Here is a 19686-nt window from a genome sequence, read left to right as displayed (position 1 = left end):
CCACACTCAGTTTAAAAAGCAGTCAATAGAAACTATCTCTAGGTTAGGGAAAGAGCAGATGTTGAATTCAGCAAAAAAGACTTGAAAGTAGCTAATACAAATATGCTTAAATAAGTGAGGAAATCATGTTAAACAATTAAATACAGTATTACTACAATTGCTAGTCATATGAAGTGTATTAATATAAGGGTATAAATTATTTTTAAAAGAAACAAAAATCTGAAGTTAAAAAGAACATTAATTAAAATAAAAAAATATCCTGGAGGGACTCAAAAGCAGATTTGAGATTGCATAAGGAAAAAAAAAAATCAGTGAGCTTGAAACCGATCAGTAGAAATTACCTGATTTGAAGAACAGAAAAAAATGACGAAGAAAATAAATAGAGCTTCAGAGATCTGTGAGAAACCATCAAGCATATTAACATGTGCAATGGGAGAGAATGAGGGCAGAAGAGAAAGAGAAGAAAAAGAATATTCAAAGTAACAGTGGCCCAAAACTTGCCAAATATTATGAATAATATTAATCTACATGCTTGAGAAGCTCAAGAAATTCCAAACATCATAAACATGAAAATCTATACATAGTCACTTCACAATCAAACTTAGAAAGCCAAAGAGAAAGAGAGATTCTTGAAAGCAGCAAGAGAAAAAAAGACTGATTCAATATAGGGAACACCACTATGATTAACAGTTGATTTCCCATCAAAAACATTTAAAGTCAGAGGCAGAGAGGTAATATATTCAAAGTGTTAAAGGAAATAAAGATTTTAAAAATGATGATCAAGAATTTCATATCCAGAAAAACTGTTCAAAATGAAGGTAAAATAAAGATATTAAAATATAAATAAATAAAGAGAATTCGCTGCTAGCAGATGTACCTTATAAGAAATACTAAAGGAAATTCTTTAGGCTAAAAAGAAATGACAGCAAACATTATTTAAAATATGCCCAAATAAATAAATAACACTGGTCATGTAATTATTTAGGTAAACATAAATATGGTATAAGTATATAAAAAACTCAAAGGAGAAGGATCAGAACATAAATCAATGATATATAACAAGAAAATAATAGAGAAAATCAATGAAACCAAAACTTGATTATTAGAAAAGAGCAACAAAATTGACAGATTTTTAGCTTGACTGACCAAGATAGAAGGACAGGATGTAACAGATTACCAGAATCAGAAATGAAAGAGGAGACATTATCAACCCCATAGAAATTTAAAAGGTAATACTATGAAAAAACATATTCCAAGAAATAAAGCAACTTAGAAAAAATGGTATCACTTCTAGAAATACATAAATTACCAAAACTGATTCAAAAAGAAATAATAAATCTAAATGAACCTATAACAGTAAAAAGATGGAATTATTAATTAAGTGATCCTACTAAGAAAAGTCTGGATGCAAATGACTTCACTGTATCCTATCCAATATTTAAAGTAGAAATAACACCAATTTTTCACAAATTTTTCCAAAAATGGAGAGAGCAGGAACACTTTTCAATTCATTCTATTACAATAGTATTACCCTGAGACCAAATCCAGACAAAGACATCATAAGAAAGCAAAGCAGTATTCCTCATAATTATAGAAACTAAAATCCTCTGCAAAGTATTCACAAAGCAAATACAGAAATTTGTAGTATTATTATATACCCTAACCATTTATCCTAGGAGTGCATTTGGTTTGATATCCAGTAATCAATTCATGTAATATAAAGATCCATATAGTCAAAGCTTTGGTTTTTCCAGTAGTCACTCATGGATGTGAGAGTTGGACCATAAATAAATCTGAGCACTAAAGAACTGATGCTTTTGAACTGTGGTGTTGGAGAAGACTCTTGAGAGTCCCTTGGACAACAAGGAGATCAAACCAGTCAATTCTAAAAGGAAATCAGTCCTGAATATTCATTGGAATGACAGATGCTGAAGCTGAAGTTCCAATACTTTGGCCATGTGATGCGAAGAACTGGCTCCTTAGAAAAGCCCCTGATGCTGCGAAAGAGTGAAGGCAAGAGGAGAGGGGGACAACAGAGGATGAGATGGTTGGATGGTATCACTGACTTGATGGACATGAGTTTGAGCAAGTTCCAGGAGTTGGTGACAGATAGGAAAGCCTGGTATGCTGCAGTCCATGGGGCCTAAAAGAGTCAGATAGGACTAAGTGACTGAACTGAACAAAACTGAACATATTAGTTCATATTAGGGAGAGAACCACATAGCTATTGCACTAGATATTCAAAAACATATGGGAAAATCCAATATCTATTTATGACAGAAATTTCAACAATCTAAAAATAGAATCAGATCAGATCAGTGGCTCAGTCGTGTCCGACTCTTTGCGACCCCATGAATCGCAGCACGCCAGGCCTCCCCGTCCATCACCAACTCCCAGAGTTCACTCAGACTCAGGTCCATTGAGTCAGTGATGCCATCCAGCCATCTCATCCTCTGTCATCCCCTTCTCCTTTTGCCCCCAATCCCTCCCAGCATCAGAGTCTTTTCCAATGAGTCAACTCTTCACATGAGGTGGCCAAAGTACTGGAGTTTCAGCTTTAGCATCATTCCTTCCAAAGAAATCCCAGGGCTGATCTCCTTCAGAATGGACTGGTTGAATCTCCTTGGAGTCCAAGGGACTCTCAAGAGTCTTCTCCAACACCACAGTTCAAAAGCATCAATTCTTTGGCGCTCAGCCTTCTTCACAGTCCAACTCTCACATTCATACTTGACCACAGAAAAAACCATAGCCTTGACTAGATGAACCTTTTGCTGGCAAAGTAATGTCTCTGCTTTTGAATATGCTATCTAGGTTGGTCATAACTTTCCTTCCAAGGAGTAAGCGTCTTTTAATTTCATGGCTGCAGTCACCATCTGTAGTGATTTGGAGCCCCAAAAAATAAAGTCTGACACTGTTTCCACTGTGTGCCCATCTATTTCCCATGAAGTGATGGGACTGGATGCCAAGATCTTTGTTTTCCGAATGTTGAACTTTAAGCCAACTTTTTCACTCTCCACTTTCACTTTCATCAAGAGGCTTTTGAGTTCCTCTTCACTTTCTGCAATAAGGGTGGTGTCATCTGCATATCTGAGGTTACTGACATTTCTCCCAGCAATCTGGATTCCAGCTTGTGTTTCTTCCAGTCCAGCATTTCTCATGATGTACTCTGCATATAAGTTAAATAAACAGGGTGACAATATACAGGCTTGAGGAACTCCTTTCATATTAGGAACCAGTCTGTTGTTCCGTGTCCAGTTCTAACTGTTGCTTCCTGACCTGCATACAAATTTCTCAAGAGGCAGATCAGGTGGTCTGGTATTCCCATCTATTTCAGAATTTTCCACAGTTTATTGTGATCCACACAGTCAAAGGCTTTGGCATAGTCAATAAAGCAGAAATAGATGCTTTTCTGGAACTCTCTTGCTTTTTCTATGATCCAGCAGATGTTGGCAATTTGATCTCTGGTTCCTCTGCCTTTTCTAAAACCCGCTTGAACATCTGGAAGTTCACGGTTCACATGTTGCTGAAGCCTGGCTTGGAGAATTTTGAGCATTGCTTTACTAGCATGTGAGATGAGTACAATTGTGCGGTAGTTTGAGCATTCTTTGGCATTGCCTTTCTTTGGGATTGGAATGAAAACTGACCTTTTCCAGTCCTGTGGCCACTGCTGAGTTTTCCAAATTTGCTGGCATATTGAGTGCAGCACTTTCACAGCATCATCTCTCAGGATTTGGAATAGCTCAACTGGAATTCCATCACCTCTACTAGCTTTGTTCGTAGTGATGCTTTCTAAGGCCCACTTGACTTCACATTCCAGGATGTCTGGCTCTAGGTCAGTGATCACACCATCGTGATTATCTGGGTCGTGAAGATCTTTTCTGTACAGTTCTTCTGTGTATTCTTGCCATCTCTTCTTAATATCTTCTGCTTCTGTTAGGTCCAACCATTTCTGTCCTTTATCGAGCCCATCTTTGCAAGAAATGTTCCTTTGGTATCTCTGATTTTCTTGAAGAGATCCCTAGTCTTTCCCATTCTGTAGTTTTCCTCTATTTCTTTGCATTGATCATGAAGAAGGGTTTCTTATCTCTTCTTGCTATTCTTTGGAACTCTGCATTCAGATGTTTATATCTTTCCTTTTCTCCTTTGCTTTTCGCTTCTCTTCTTTTCACAGCTATTTGTAAGGCCTCCCCAGACAGCCATTTTGCTTTTATATACCTAAATAAGAAGCATCCAAGAAAAAAAACCCTACAATTAATATTCTTAATGATGAAAAACTGAGTGGTTTAAGATAAGGGAAATAGGCAGGGCTGTCAGATCTCATCTCTTCAGCTAAAGACTGTACTAGTATATCTGTCCAGAAATGTAAGAAAAATAAAGAAAAAGAGGAAATAAAGCAAAGAAAGAAAAAAAGGAACAGGAAGGAAAGAAATCAAAAGTATCCAGATTGGAAAGTAAAAACTGTTATTTGCAGAAAATGTTATAAGTATGTAGAGAACATTAAGGAATGCATGCACACACACACAAACTAAAAATTGAGCATGACACGTTCACTGAGTACAAGAGCATTATACACAAGTCAATTGTATTTCTGTATATAAGCATATTTCAGAATTACTAAGGGTTCAGTTCAAGACCACTTCAATTAAGCAAGTCACACAAACCTTTTGATTTCAATAATTCATATAAAATTATGTTTACACTATACTGTAGTTCTATTAAGTGTGCAATAGCATTATGGATGTACATACTTTCATTTAAAATACTTTGCTGCTACAAATGCTATCATCTGAGTCTTCACCTAGTTGGAGTCTTTTGCATGAGAAATCACTAATAACAAATTGCCATCAGATCAGATCAGATCAGTCGCTCAGTCGTGTACGACTCTTTGCGACCCCATGAATCGCAGCACGCCAGGCCTCTCTGTCTATCACCAACTCCCGGAGTTCACTCAGACTCACGTCTGTCGAGTTAGTGATGCCATCCAGCCATCTCATCCTCTGTCGTCCCCTTCTCCTCCTGCCCCCAATCCCTCCCAGCATCAGAGTCTTTTCCAATGAGTCAACTCTTCGCATGAGGTGGCCAAAGTACTGGAATTTCAGCTTTAGCATCATTCCTTCCAAAGAAATCCCAGGGCTGATCTCCTTCAGAATGGACTGGTTGGATCTCCTTGCAGTCCAAGGGACTCTCAACAGTCTTCTCCAACACCACAGTTCAAAAGCATCAATTCTTTGGTGCTCAGCCTTCTTCACAGTCCAACTCTCACATCCATACATGACCACAGGAAAAACCATAGCCTTGACTAGACAAACCTTTGTTGGCAAAGTAATGTCTCTGCTTTTGAATATGCTATCTAGGTTGGTCATAATTTTCCTTCCAAGGAGTAAGCGTCTTTTAATTTCATGGCTGCAGTCACCATCTGCAGTGATTTTGGAGCCCCAAAAAATAAAGTCTGACACTGTTTCCCCATCTATTTCCCATGAAGTGATGGGACCGGATGCCATGATCTTCATTTTCTGAATGTTGAGCTTTAAGCCAACTTTTTCACTCTCCACTTTCACGTTCATCAAGAGGCTTTTTAGTTCCTCTTCACTTTCTGCCATAAGGGTGGTGTCATCTGCATATCTGAGGTTATTGATATTGCTCCTGGCAATCTTGATTCCAGCTTGTGCTTCTTCCAGTCCAGCATTTCTCATGATGTACTCTGCATATAAGTTAAATAAGCAGGGTGACAATATACAGCCTTGACGAACTCCTTTCCTGTTTGGAACCATCTGTTGTTCCATTTCCAGTTCTAACTGTTGCTTCCCGACCTGCATACAAATTTCTCAAGAGGCTGATCAGGTGGTCTGGTATTCCCATCTCTTTCAGAATTTTCCACAGTTTATTGTGATCCACACAGTCAAATTGAGAAGGCAATGGCACCCCACTCCAGCACTCTTGCCTGGAAAATCCCATGGATGGAGGAGCCTGGTGGGCCTCAGTCCACAGGGTCGCTAAGAATCGGACAGGACTGAGCGACTTCACTATCACTTTTCACTTTCATGCATTGGAGAAGGAAATGAAAACCCACTCCAGTGTTCTTGCCTGGAGAATCCGAGGGACTGGGGAGCCTGGTGGGCTGCCGTCTATGGGGTCGCACAGAGTCGGACATGACTGAAGCAACCTTGCAGCACAGTCAAAGGCTTTGGCATAGTCAATAAATCAGAAATAGATGTTTTCTGGAACTCTCTTGCTTTTTCTATGATCCAGCAGATGTTGGCAATTTGATCTCTAGTTCCTCTGCCTTTTCTAAAACCAGTTTGAACATCAGGAAGTTCACGGTTCACATATTGCTGAAGCCTGGCTTGGAGAATTTTGAGCATTGCTTTACTAGCGTGTGAGATGAGTGCAATTGTGTGGTAGTTTGAGCATTCTTTGGCATTGCCTTTCTTTGGGATTGGAATGAAAACTGACCTTCTCCAGTCCTGTGGCCACTGCTGAGTTTTCCAAATTTGCTGGCATATTGCCATAAGAAATAAAATAATGAAACACTGAAATATTGAAAGAATTACCAAAGTATGACACAGATACATGGAATTAGCAAATGCTTTTGGAAAAAATGGTATCTATAGACCTGCTTGATGCAGTTATCACAGTCTTTCAATTTGTTAAAAATGTAATATCTACAAAGTACAATAAAGCAAAGCACAATAGAGTGAGGTATGCCTGTACTAGCAACAAACAATGAAATTAGGAAAGCAATTCTATTCACAAGAATAGAAAAAGAATCAAAAATAATAAAGGCATTTTTATAAAAACTGACAACCTAATCCTAAAGTTCATGTGAAAATGCAAAGGACTCAGAACAATAAAAATAATTTTGAAAAGGAGAACAAAGTTAGACAACTTAAACTTCCAGGTTTTAAAAACTTTTTTATAAAAACTATAATGAAGAACATACAGTACTGATATAGATGTCAGTAAATGTAATCGTAAGTAATTTTATTATGTGAAATATAAATGAATATCCATGGTGCTAAGACTATACAAAAATTTTGTTTAAAAATTAGATTTCTACCTCACACCATACACAAAGATTAACTCAAAATAGATCATGGATCTAAATGTAAGAGCTAAAACCATAAGACTTCTATAAGGAAATGAGAAAATCTTCATGACCTTATGGTAGACAGAGTTTTATATTTGACCCTAAAAGCATGATACAAAAAAGAAAAAGTTTGGTAATTTGGGTCTCATCAAAATTAAAAACTCTTGCACTTCAAAGGATTCCACTAAAAATACTGGGAGAAAATTTATGCTCTACAAATATATATCTAATAAAATATTTTTAAATTTCATAACACATAAAGAATTCTTCAATAATAAAAAAATGAACAACCCAATGAAAAAATTGGACAAAATATTTAAATATATATTTCACAAAAATATATATTAAAATGTCTAATAAACATATTAAAAAATGTTCAATGTCATTAATCTTTAAGGAAACGTAAATTAAAACTGAAGTGAGATACTATTTTACACCAACAGTTGTGGCTGTGATAAAAAGACAGGCAGGGTAACAAATACTGGTGAAGACAGAAAGAAACTGGAGCCCTCATAGGTTGCTGCTCAGAATTTAAAATGGTACAGCCTCTTTAGAAAATAACTTGATATCTTAAAAGTTAAACTTATTTTTCTGACCCAGCAATTCCACTTCTAGGAATCTCCCTAAGAAAAATGAAAACATGTCCACAGAGAGGCATATATATGCAAATGCATGTAGCAGCATTATTCATAATTGTAAAAAATTGGAAGCAATCCACATGTCCATCAACTGATGAATGGATTAACAAAATATCATATATTCATACAATGGCATACTATTCATACATAAAACAGAATAGAGTATTGCTATATGCTTTGTGCCTGTGTGTTCACTCACTCAGTTGTATCTGACTCTTTGCAAGCCCATGGACTGCAGCCTGCCAGGCTCCTCTATCCATGGAATTTTCTAGGCAAGAATACTGGCGTAAGTTGCCATTTCCTGTTTCAGGAGACCTTCAAATCCAGGGATCAAACCCCCATGTCCCATACATTGGCAGGCAGATTCTTCACCACTGTGCCACCTGGGAAGTCCCACTATATACCACAGCATGTATCAATCTGAAAAACATTATGATAAGAGAGAAAAAAAAAAGCCAAATGCAAGAAACCACATAGTGTGTGATTGCATTTATAAGAAATGGTCAGAAAATGTAAATGTTTGGAGACAGAAAGCAGATTAATTGTTGTCTGGGACTGGGAATAATAGTGGGGATTGACTGCCTAAGAACATGAAGGGTCTTTTTTGGAGTGACAAAAATGTTCTAAATTAATTGTGGTGATGATAGCTGAACTCTAAATTTACTTAAAATCATTAAATTTTACACTTACAAGGATGAATTTTATTACATAATTATACCTCAATAAACTTAAAGAAATTATGCTTATTAAAACTAAGGAAAGAGATACCTGGCAGATACTCCCTTAACCAAATGACCAAGATTAACATCCCTAGTGATAAGTCATATGGATATCCGAGACCCCATGACATGATGTTATCAGAAGAGCACTTCATTCTTTTGCATTCTTCTCTGATGCTTTTGAACTGTGGTGTTGGAGAAGACTCTTGAGAGTCCCTTGGACTGCAAGGAGATCTAACCAGTCCATTCTAAAGGAGATCAGTCCTGGGTGTTCTTTGGAAGGAGTGATGCTAAAGCTGAAACTCCAGTACTTTGGCTACCTCATGCGAAGAGTTGACTCATTGGAAAAGACTCTGATGCTGGGAGGGATTGGGGGCAGGAGGAGAAGGGGACGACAGAGGATGAGATGGCTGGATGGCATCACTGACTCGATGGACGTGAGTTTGAGTGAACTGCAGGAGTTGGTGATGGACGGGGAGGCCTGGCGTGCTGCAATTCATGGGGTCGAAAAGAGTTGGACACGACTGAGTGACTGAACTGAACTGAACTAAAACTGTAATCCCAGGCTAATTATGAGAGGTGAAGTGAAGTGAAAGTCTCTCAGTCGTGTCTGACTCTTTGCGACCCCATGGACTGTATAGTCCATGGAATTCTCCAGGCCAGAATACTGGAGTGGGTATCTCCAGTATCCCCTTCTCTAGGGGATCTTCCCAACCCATGGATCGAACCCAGGGTCTCTCCCGCATTGTGGGCAAATTCTTTACCAGCTGAGCCACAAGGGAAGCCCAATTATGAGGAAACATAAGTCAAATCCAAACTGAGGACCATTTCACAAAATATCTGACCACTGCTCTTCAAAACTATCAAGGTCCTGAAGAACAAGAAAAAACTGAGAAATTGTTACAGATCAGAGGAGACTTTAGAGAAGAGCATTTTGGCAACCCATTCCAATATTCTTGCTTGGAGAATCTGAATGATGTCCTACAGTCCATAGGGTCGCAAAGAGTCAGACATGACTGAAGTGATTTAGCATGCAGAGGAGATTTAGGATAAAAGATAGCTGAATACATCTTTTTATCCATGGATCTAATTAGATGCATTTATCTAATTATCCATGGATCTTTTATCCATTAGATCCAAGGATCTAATCTAGGATACCAGGTAGATTAATTCAGGTATCCTGGATTAGATCCTTGAAAGAGACAAAATATATTAGTGGAAGAGCTGGTGACATCCGAATAAAGTCTGTAGTTTAGGTAATAGTATTGTATCAGTGTTAATTTCTTACCTTGGTTATATACAATGTTAAAGTTAAGAGAACATAGTGAAGGAAATATGAGAATTCTTTGAGCTACCTTTGCAACTTTTCCATATATGTAAAATTATTTCAAAATTAAAAGTTAAAATGTTTAAAAGAAATTTATAGATTAAAGGGGAATTGTGATTCAAATGTAATATGCAGATATTGTTCAGATCTTAATTCAAACTAGTCAGCTAGAAAAAAAAAAAGTCAATCATTTGACAGAATATTTAATAACATTAAATAATTACTATTATTTTTGATGTGATATAATGGTGTGACTTTTTAAAGTCATTATTTTTTAATAATACATACTAACATATTAATGGATGGAGTAATATGACATCTGGGATTGTCTTTAAAATGATCTGGTGGAAAAAGAAGTTGGTTAGAGCATAGATGAAGTAAACACTGACCTCGGGTGATAAATACGTAGGAGTTCTTTTGGGGAGAGGGGAGTTCTGTTTTACTATACTCTCTACTCTTGCGTATGTTTGAATTTTTTCACAATAAATTTTAAGTGAAAAGGAAACAAAGACTAAGAGAAATAATCAAATATTGTCATTTGGTCTCTATGCTGACCACAGGCGAGTGTGGTCATAGAGAGGTGAGTGAGCTCGCAAAAACAATCTGAGCAGGATATAATTGGTGCTGAAGAATTGGGAGAGCATTAAGAGAACTGCCTGGATGAGCGTAGACTTCCTAAACTGGAGTGCTTTGTTGATCTTTCCTTGAAGTTCTGTGACCTGGTGATATCTAAAACCTCTACCTATGTGAGGATTTTGAAAAGTAGAGTGTAGTCAGAAGCAGCCCTTTTTTCCTAGTCAATACTAAGATCTATAGTTCTTCACCCCTCTTAAGTTTTTTATCGTCTGGGGATTTGTTTTTTGGCCTTGTGACTTAGGATGGGTTACTGTAATATAATGCATTTGCTACTTCTCTGGAAAGACATTCAGAATCTTTAACTAGTACAGAATGTACAACTCTCTTTGCTAAAGGGTGTCTGCCAAGAGAAGCATTCTTACGGGCTTTGTAATTTGCATTGATTACTGAGTTGTTTACCAGTGCATCACTGGGTGTTCACTGTATTCTATAAAGCCTGGCAAAGTTCTATCTTGATTAAAGAAGTCTGACATTGGTGGTCAATTTTAATAATAACTGAGGTTGTTCTGGATAACTTGAAAAAATTTTAACAGATTTTGGAACTTGAAATGTCAAGAGCAAGTTATTCTTATTGATGACACGTACTCCGGAAATCTAGTATTTTAAAGGTGGATTCAGTGTACAGCACTGAACTTAACAAAAACAGAAGTTGAAAAGTAGACCATAGTGCCAAAAATAAGATCCTAGTCTTAACTTCTCTGCTCCTTAATCTAATCTGGCATGCCTTCAGAATATTTTACTTTCTTGATGACCAGTCTTCCAAACAGTTTCTAACCAATACTTAACCCCACTGCATAGTAGCAGAGTTAATGATTTCTCATGAGGCTGATCTGAATAGGAACCATATTCATATCAAAGACAACTGGTCCCACTTCCAGGTCCATCTTTGGGCCAAGATACGTAGTCGCCAACAGTGAGTTGGCGACTGTATTTTTTGAGTCCTGGCGCAAAGTAAGATCCATCTGTTTTGCCCAGCCGTTTGCTTGAGTGCCACAAAATGGTCCTGTTATTAGTCTTATTTGCGGTCCTATTTAAGGTTAGGGGATAATATAAATAAACTTTAGTCCTCCTTATGATGAATGTAGCATGGGAATTAAAAGTGGTGGTGGTGGTAGTGGTAAGTGATGTTGCATCTCTATTTTCTCAATTGCTCTGTTTTCTTTGGATTGGAAAACAGACATTTAAGAATGAGTTTGTCATCTGGAAGGATAGTTGTGACCAAGTTTCCCTCAACAGGATACAAGATGTTATTTTTGAGCTTCATTACCCACACCAAGGGGGAAAAAAGAGAAAGGGAAACAATAAATAAGGAGGAAAGTGAAAGTAAGGAATAAACAGGCAGAGTCAGTGAAGGGAAAATAAAGGTCAAAGAGGAGAAAGGAATGACATGCAAAGAGGAGAATATAACTTAGTAGACTTTCTATTCATAGAAACTGCTTTATTGTTTTGAACTGAGTTCAATTCACTCAACATCTGGTGAATTAAGGAAAAGGAAATCTGACACTAAATTGAACTGCAAGTTGTCAGTTAAACAGTTTATATATAAATATGCAGTCTCGTTTCTATCGCCTTTTCTTATCTAAACTAGACAGTGAATCAGTTTCACTAACCATATGTGATTGGTGAGTAGAACAGTATCAGTTGGTGATTCAGATTTATATAGAGATGGGCAGCTCTTATATTTCTGAATCATTTATTAGGGATTATTGTTATTCGACATTATTTCTGAGCATGAGTTATTTTTGTCAGCTTCTTTTATGAATGTTTTGTTGCCTTATAAGGAAATATGTGCACTCCCCTCCTCATAGTTGTCCCTGGTGACGCCTCCATAATTTCTGTCTTTACACTGGTGCATTTTTGGTCTAATTCAGGCATGTGAGAAGCAGGCGAAAAGTTTAGTTACTCAGTGATTTTGTGTGTGTGTGTGTGGATCCATTCATGGATAGATCTAGTGAATTTGAACCACTTTGAACGTATAACCTATGTGCATCAAATAGACACAATACACAAAATATTCTTTTATTTAATCCAAGGGAAAAAGAAAGTAGAACTCACAAGTAAGAAATAGATACATTTTCAAAAAGAGATGCAGTTTCAAGGCCGATTTATGATTATGCTCTTATATGTGGAGATGTTAAAATATTACCTTGCATTAATATGAAGATGGACATAAACATACCACATTTAGTGCTACAAATATATAAAAAATGGACGGCATGATGTAAAGTAAAAGATAATTGTGTTATCTCCTTTTTATACTAAAAATCTATATTTTTCTAAACCTGTTGTATCAATTATTTGAAGCTAAAAATAAGGATGACTTAATCCTGTCTGTTTTTTTTTTAATATTATCTTATTTATAGGTGATGTTGTATGAAAAAATAAAGGACTACAAAAATTAATACGACATTTTAAGCCCAGATAGTTATTAAATACTTTTATCTTAATGCCTGGACTCTTAATTCAAAAATTAAAAATAGATATTTTAAAAGATGCATTTATGGTTATTTAAACCAAGAGAGGTAGTTTAAACCCTGATGGTCTTCCCATGTTGCTTAAAACAGCAATGCTTCATACAATAAGCTCTATAGTGTGATGTCATCTGGAGTGCACTAAACCCTTAATGCCTTGCAATGGGCATTTGTGCTGCTAAATATGTTTCTTTGCCTCTGCTTCACCGTTTGCCCCTCAGTCATTTGAAAGCAGTGGGTCTAATGTTATTTTCCAATTTTATTTGAAGTTGTAATTTCCCTTTAATATGTGTATTCAGACTGTAGATTTTCTTCTTTATTCTCTGAAATAATATTGTATGTAATCTTGAAGCTTTGAAATTGTTTAGGAGTTGTTTTTTTTTTTAATCAGAATATAGGTAAAATTTAGAAACACTGATTTTCTAGTCATATCATTATGAAGTCCTTAACATGGAGGCATATTTTGTTTTTCAGAATTGCTTTTTTTCCTCTTTAGATCCTTTTCTTTTCATTAAAAAACTACTCTGGGAAGAGGGTTTTTTTTTTTTTTTCCTTAACAGAAAAAAAAAGCTACGCTTGACTGATAATGCATTGCTTTGGATGGTGAAACATTATGAAAGTTTAATTTTTAATTAAATCTGAAATACCAATTATAACTGAAAGAGATTTTAACCTGTTTCTTTTCAGACTGCCTGAAGTTACATTTGGAGACTGAAATCACTGCACCTTAAAAACAAAAGATTGAGCTGCACTGCATTCCTGTGAGTGAAAGCTTCCTCTACCTTCCTCTGTATTTTTGTGACCCACTCAAAAAGGGACAAAAATAGTGGTCACATAGTAACCAGACATGAGTAAGAAATTTGAATATCCCTGAAGAAATACATGTTTAAATGATTTCCTTCTTTAAAAAAAGAAAATTTGTAGGGCTCAATATTCAGTATGTCTTTTTTATCCAACCTAAATTGTGAATCCTTGCTCTTGGCTGGTTTGAATTGCGTTCGGGAGGGTGTCACCCACCGTGCATCAGCACAGTGACACACACCCTGTCGGGAAGGATTCTTACATTTTGGTACAAGTCTCTTTGAAAGTAACAGATTTCTAATGGAATCAAAGTAGACTCCGGTTTTCCTTTGTGATGTCATTAGAAATTTTTAGCCTTTGTGTCAGTGTAAATGGAGAGAAAGAAAGTTCATGATGACATCACAAGATTCTGTTGCCTTGAGGACTTTGGGCAAAACTAAGTAAAATGCATAATTCCCTTGTGTGCGTGTGTTCCCCATTCTGCTATGAAGCAGTCAAAATAGCACATCTTATGTCTTCCCGTGAGCTACAAGGCTGTCTCTCAGAGCCCCATTGTTCCATAAATGCATGTCAGAGTCTACCACAGTCTGGTCTACCCTTATTTAGCTGCTGTTTTGTCAATGTACTTGGAAGAACAATTAACATTTGGGATTTCAATGTCTGAATAACAGGCAGTGAATAGAACCCAAGCATATAAAAGATTCAGACGCCCAGGGTAAGAAAACAGAAGCTTATAGTTGGTGGGGGAAAAGGAAAAACACTTTAATGCCTCACTCAAAGCTTATGAAATACTACAAGGAAATTCAATGTTATAATTTTAAAAATTTTAGATAAAAATATATATTTTGGTAATAAAATCCAGCAGGTTGTGATGTCTTCCTAAGTTTCCATTTAATGTGCTATGTGGTCTTTTGCTAGAGAGTCTTAAACACTTAAACAGCATTCATCCCCTTGTTCATGTTGGAATGCCGAATGTGGGGTGTATTGCATTGTGGTTTTCAGAGTGTCACGGTGCCTTTAGACAGAGTACATTAAAGGTGATTCAGATGACTTCTTCCATTTTCACTTTGGCTTACTTCACTCTTTCATTATCAACTACAGTTCTCATATGTTTACTGTAGACATTTCTGACATTGCTTAAACATCCCTGCCTATTGTCTAAATTCTTGCTGGATCCATTTTTTTTGGAAAGATGATGCACGGACAGAACAAGATCACCTCACTGTCAGGGTATCTGGTGAACTGGAGGGAACTTTGGCAGCTTATATTAATGTATGTTGTCCACTGAGCATAGTGCCTGGCTGATATGAATGAATAAATGATGATTGTTGTTATTTTTGTCATAACTACAAGAGTCAGGAACTATGGATGGTAAGCTCTCTAAAATCAGGGTCTATTTCTTATTCATTTTTGTGATCCCCAGTGCTTGGCATAGTAATAGTAATCAAGAAATAGCTATTGTTACTAGTACAATTAGGAAATTTAAGTCAGAACTTTAGGATTTATTCATTCAAAAATTATTTATTGTGGAGATGTGTTGAATGAAGTTTTTGACAGTGAAGAAGATAATTACAAAGGAATTTGTCAAAGACAAACCTATTATTCACCATATAACATTAGACATCAGTCTCCTAGCCCGTCTCTTCTTTGACTTTATACTTCTTTCTCCTGACCAGAATGAGAAGTGCCCATTCAAACCACATCCTTTTTGTCTGTGAAGTGGGCTTCACTAGTGTTCCATCTAGTTGTGTCTTACATCTCATATACTGAAGCCGTCTCCAAAGATAAATCTACCTGACTCTAGGATGGATGGTGCTGTGTACCTGCTTGTCTATGTCGTAGATTGTGCTTCAAGAAAACGGGGCAAATGGTACAAAAGATATTGGGTCAAGAGACCAGAGATTTGGGAAGTTGCCATTAGAAACGTCTATCTTCAGTGCACTGAGAGCCAGAACCAATTTCTCAACACAGATAAGATGACAGCATTCCTTAGAACTCAGAACGATTTGACCCCTTCTAAGTTTAGCTTCCTGGTTTCTTTCTTTCTTTCTTTTTTTTTTTTTTTTGCTTGTTTTGCTTTCTTTTTAACATAAAGTTATCTGCCCCCCAACACCAATTTTAATTTATTTCTAAAAGGGGTTCCTTTATTTTTATTAAATTAGCTTCTGGTGATGCAAATGAAGGCTCTCATAAAACTTGGCCTCTGAGGCAAAGCTAAAATGATAAAATTTAAGCTTCATGAACTGTACTGTTATCATGTGGAATAATGTTTAGGGACATCAAATGACTTTATAAACACACTTCGTATTTTTTAAGATTAAAAGATTGAGGTGAAAGGGATTTAAGGGCAAAGTATCATCAAAAATTACAGGTAGAAAGTATATAAGAAATAAAAAGTCCAGTCATCTCATTTTGAAATAAGTAAATGAAGACCCAGGGTAGGGCATGCAGGTTACCCAAATGATACTGACTACCAATGCAAATCACCCTCAGACATCTAGGACTGAGAGTAGACCCAGTTTTAGACTCTGAGTGTTTGATCTTTCTTCTACACTCAGAGTCTGAGCTGTGTTTGCTGAAGAGCAAACTGTCTTAGGCTCATCTTATGAGACCCACTTAACTGCAGTGCCCTCTTCCAACTAGTCCAAAATTCATATATAAAGAGCTGCGGCTGCTGCGAAGTCGCTTCAGTCGTGTCCAACTCTGTGCAACCCCATAGACGGCAGCCCACCAGGCTTCCCCATCCCTGGGATTCTCCAGGCAAGAACACTGGAGTGGGTTGCCATTTCCTCCTCCAATCCATGAAAGTGAAAAGTGAAAGTGAAGTCTCGCAGTCGTGTCTGATTCTAGTGACCCCATGGACTGCAGCCTACCAGGCTTCTCTGTCTATGGGATTTTTCCAGGCAAAAGTACTGGAGTGGGGTGCCATTGCCTTCTCCAAAATAAAGAGCATTATGGTACATTCTGATATTATGCCTCTGGTTCTATATTGACTCACATAGAGGCAAAATTATGTCATATAGAGGCAATTAAATTTATTGACTTAATATTCTTTATGATGATTTCTGGGGCTTCCCAGGTGGCGCTAGTGGTAAAGAAACTATCTGCCAGTGCAGGAGATGTAAGAGACATGGGTTCGATCCCTAGGTTGGGAAGATCCCCTGGAGGAGAGCATGCAACCCACTCCAGTATTCTTACCTGGAAATCCCATGGACAAAGGAGTTGGTGGGCTACAGCCCATAGGTTTGCACAGAGTCAGACATGACTGAAGCAACAGCATGCATGCATGATGATTTACAAAGCAGACAGAAGGCCATTAGAAACTTCAGTAGTCTAATTGGGCTTACAGGCAAGATAAAACCGGTAATCTGAACAGAGCCATTGTGACATGGAATTCAGACTTCCCAAAAGGGTGCATCATGCATGGTGTCAGAATGTCATTGTTGCCAAGGGTCATTTCCATCAGAGAAAAGTTTTTTGGGTCTGAAAAAATTGAAATAAACTTTAATAATTTAAAATAAATTACTTGCTCTAGTAATTTATTTCAGGTTTCCTTTATTGGATTCTGACATTTAGCAATCCAAAGAGACCAATGTAGGGACTTTTTTATTATTTTACCCAGAGCTAAATCCTGGGTACATCTTAGTTTCTTTCTCAAAGGTATTTATCCTCTCCAGAATTTCCCAACTCCCACCATGAAGAAACTCAAGTCACTGTGGACAAAAAATTGGTGGCCTAAGTCTTTGTGTCCCAAACAGGAGACATTGTTCTGCCTTAAAACATGTCATGGAAGCTTTGGCATATAGAGAAGGGAAAATTAGAGAATGAGGATGCCAGAGCAAGGCCTTAGATGTAGGTACCCAACAAAGTTTCTCCTCAGACCTCTTCCCTCTGTTTTCCATAATAATGAATTAAAATTTATTCTATGCCTCTTATGAGCAATTCGGAGAAGGCAATGGCACCCCACTCCAGTACTCTTGCCTGGAAAATTCCATGGACGGAGGAGCCTGGTAGGCTGCAGTCCTTGGGGTCGCTAAGAGTTGGACACGACTGAGCAACTGAACTGAACTGAAGGAAATCAGACATTAAATAAGTAAACAAATAATTATAAAATTAAAAACTGTAGTCCATGAGAAGAGCTAATAGATATGCAAGACAAGAATGGGTGGAGAAAATCTATTATACTTTCCATTGGGTGCTCAGGAAATAATTCTTAGAGAAAGTGTCGTTTAAGTTGAGACTTTGAAAGCAGAATCAGCCAGGTGAAGAATTTGGGGTGGGGATGGAAGCTTGAGAGGGGAAAAGTTCCAGACAGAAACAGCACGGACAAAGCCCTGAGGCAAGGGCAAACTGTGAATTCGAGGAAGTAACCAGATTCCAGAGAAGCTAAAGCAGAAGGAGGAAAGGAGGAGCAAAACTGGAGGTGAGGTCAGAGAAGTAGCCAGGGTGGGAATTTGGATTTCATTCTGAATACACTGGAAAAGCACACAGTAGACATGCACAAAAAGTGAGTAGATGGATAAATAAATATTAATTGAAGAATAGCTTAAGAATAGAGCCAGATGAAGACAATTCAAAGGTACCTTGTAAGCAATAGATCTATATATTTGTTTTGAAGCCTTACTGAAAGTTTACTTCTGAATTTGAGGAGGGTTTTGGACTTTTGAAACAGAGGTCTACTAGTTCACAACATGTTCCCCATCTACATAACCAAAATAGTCTCTGACAACCTTCTAAGATAAGGTCAAGTTAATTTTATTTCCTTTCTAGTTAATGATTATTAAAATTCTGTTGCTGGTTAATGAATCTGTTATTTTTGTTTATTTTTAAGTGCCCATTCTGTAATGTAGAAATGAGTACCGAAAAAAGTGTTTTACTCTTAAAATGTATTTTTAACTGTTAAACCTTAATCTTATTTTTAATTTGAGTGTATTTAATCGTGTGCAATGTCCAGGGGCCTGGAGGCATAAAAAGCCTTGAAAATAAATCCTCATTTTCCTCATTAATACTACCTATATTATGACTGAATTTCTGGATTAGAAACAAGCCAGACTGTCTTAAAGTATGATGCATTAATATTCTGGAATGCCACTAAATCAGAAGAGAGATATTGGTTTGTTTGCAAAGTGATGGAAATTATCCCCTTTTGCAATTAAAGAAGAAATAGAGTAGAGAGAATGTGAAAATTAAACCATAGAGAACTAGGTTAAGCTCTAAAGATATGAGTACTTATCCACTGTAACTCAGTCAAAAGACACAGAATCTTAAAATATTATGTCTACAGAGAATTTTAGGAATTATTTATTCCAGTCTCCTCATTTTGGAGATGAACATAATTTAGGCCTAGAATTCCTGTTCAAGTTGTACAGTTAAACATTTAATGGCAGGGCTGGAACTCTAATTCTTAAGAGCTAGATTAACACAGCCAAACCAGCTAATCTGTGATCAAAGCACCTATTGTAACCCTTTCAAGGTCTTGGGTGGAAAAAGGAATATTAAGTATAGGAGATGAGTCTACAGACAAGTTTTAATTAATAAAAATCTGAACAATAAGTATTACTCCCAATCTGTTTACTTAATGTACCAGATGCTTTATAAAAGTTGTCTTTAATCCTCACTACCACGCTCAGCAACAACTCAGCAAACTCGGAATAATTTCCATTTTATAATGAGAATACTGAGATCCAGAAAGATTAAGTAATATCCAAGATTGCAAAGACAGTAAATCAGTTTTGTATCGATGCCAGACCTAACTGATTCAAACCCTGTGCTGTCTCCTGCTGGGTGTTTTTATCTGGTGAATTTTGTTACCACTTTAGGTCATGTGGTCACAGAGGTCACTAGTTCTCTAATAGTCCAAATGTCTAAAAGATGTTAGGAAGTTTTTTGAAAAAAGTTAGGAAGGTAAAGAAAAGACCTTTACCTTTTTCTTTAGGTAAGGTACCCTCTCTGCATAAAGCTCTTTACATTTAATTCTTAAAACGTCTCAAAATAGATGCTATAACCT

General features: G+C 36.9%; 1 protein-coding gene across 31 annotated transcripts in view; it reads left to right on the top strand.

The window, feature by feature from the left end:
- ZBTB20 (zinc finger and BTB domain containing 20) overlaps window positions 1-19686 on the top strand; it is an 863676-nt gene that overhangs the window by 326097 nt on the left and 517893 nt on the right. For 26 of the 31 annotated variants that reach the window (XM_070792544.1, XM_070793369.1, XM_070793336.1 and 23 more), the window contains one exon: window positions 13566-13639. The exons of the other annotated variants lie outside the window; for them this stretch is intronic. The gene's annotated coding sequence lies outside the window, so the exon portion shown is untranslated. The remainder of the gene's footprint in view (window positions 1-13565; window positions 13640-19686) is intronic. 31 annotated transcript variants of the gene reach the window in all.

The sequence above is a fragment of the Bos indicus genome, chromosome 1 (assembly GCF_029378745.1).
Source record: "Bos indicus isolate NIAB-ARS_2022 breed Sahiwal x Tharparkar chromosome 1, NIAB-ARS_B.indTharparkar_mat_pri_1.0, whole genome shotgun sequence".
Lineage (NCBI taxonomy): Eukaryota > Metazoa > Chordata > Mammalia > Artiodactyla > Bovidae > Bos > Bos indicus.
The sequence above is the reverse complement of the archived record's forward strand: the minus strand, read 5'-3'. Positions and strand labels throughout refer to the sequence as shown.